General features: G+C 64.8%; 1 protein-coding gene across 1 annotated transcript in view; it reads left to right on the forward strand.

The window, feature by feature from the left end:
• Positions 1 to 30: 30 nt before the first annotated feature.
• The window catches only part of MYADM (myeloid associated differentiation marker), a 5,163-nt gene continuing 4,217 nt past the window's right edge, over positions 31 to 976 (forward strand). Inside the window, exon 1 of the mRNA XM_077757044.1 lies at positions 31 to 122. The gene's annotated coding sequence lies outside the window, so the exon portion shown is untranslated. The remainder of the gene's footprint in view (positions 123 to 976) is intronic.

Here is a 976-nt window from a genome sequence, read left to right on the forward strand (position 1 = left end):
CGGGCCGGGTCCCCAGCCCCGCCCCCGGCCCCGGCCCCGCCCGCCAACCCCACCCAGTAAGCAAACCCTTCCAGTCTGCAGCTGTCGCTTCTGTCTCAGCAGCAGCCGCCACAGCCCGAGAGGTGAGGCTGCGGGGACCCCCGGCGCGGCGCGGACGCTGCGGTCAGGGTTCCTGGGTGCAGAGGGAGGAAAGGGCTGGGGTTCCGAATGTCTGAATGTCTAGAAAGACTGGGGCATGGATCAGGACTCGGGTTCTGGAGAGGAGAGGGCTTCAGACCTGCACTCTTACAGGTCATGCATCTGAAAGGGGAGGGGGCTCGGGGCCTGGACCCCTGGGTCTGAGGGAGGAGGGCCTGGGGGTCAGGACCCCTGGGTCTGAGGGAGGAGGGATGGGGGCTCCTAAGTGTCCTGGTTGAAGGAGGCTGAAATCTACTAAGAGGAGGTTCTCACGAGAGGAGGAGCTTGGAGTTGGGAGTTTGGGTTTGAGAAAGAGAGTGGTCTTCCCTACTTCCCACCCCTCCCTTCTGGAGACAGAATTCGAACTTTGGGCCAAACAGGCGGTGGGCTGAGGTCCAGCATCGTGCTCCCAAAGGCGAGGACGAAGCTGGGGAGCTGGTGACCTAGGCTGGGAGAAGCCAAGCCTGAGGCCAGGGTCCTTGGGTTGCTGAGAGCGGAGGCTGGGGTTCGGGGACCCGATGCTGAGTGGTGGGGTGTGGTGCTTGGCGTGGAGGTGCAGAAGGGATGGGGCGTGGCCGCGGGAGTCCTAAGCGGAGCCGAGAAGCTGAAGGGGTGTTTCCTCTCCCTCTGCGCGTCTTCGGCGGCGCATTCCTGAGTTCTGACCTCAGGCGGCGGCTGGAGGCACGGAGGGTGGAGAGGGTCCCCCCTCCCCTCCGGGTGGTCCCTGCATCACCCACCTCCCTCCTTAGGCACTTCTGGGGTTGTGGCTCGCCCTTTTCCTTTTCCCCTGCTGGGGACC

Source organism: Crocuta crocuta, unplaced genomic scaffold, assembly GCF_008692635.1.
Source record: "Crocuta crocuta isolate KB4526 unplaced genomic scaffold, BGI_CrCroc_1.0 scaffold142, whole genome shotgun sequence".
In the NCBI taxonomy this organism is placed as follows: Eukaryota; Metazoa; Chordata; class Mammalia; order Carnivora; family Hyaenidae; genus Crocuta; species Crocuta crocuta.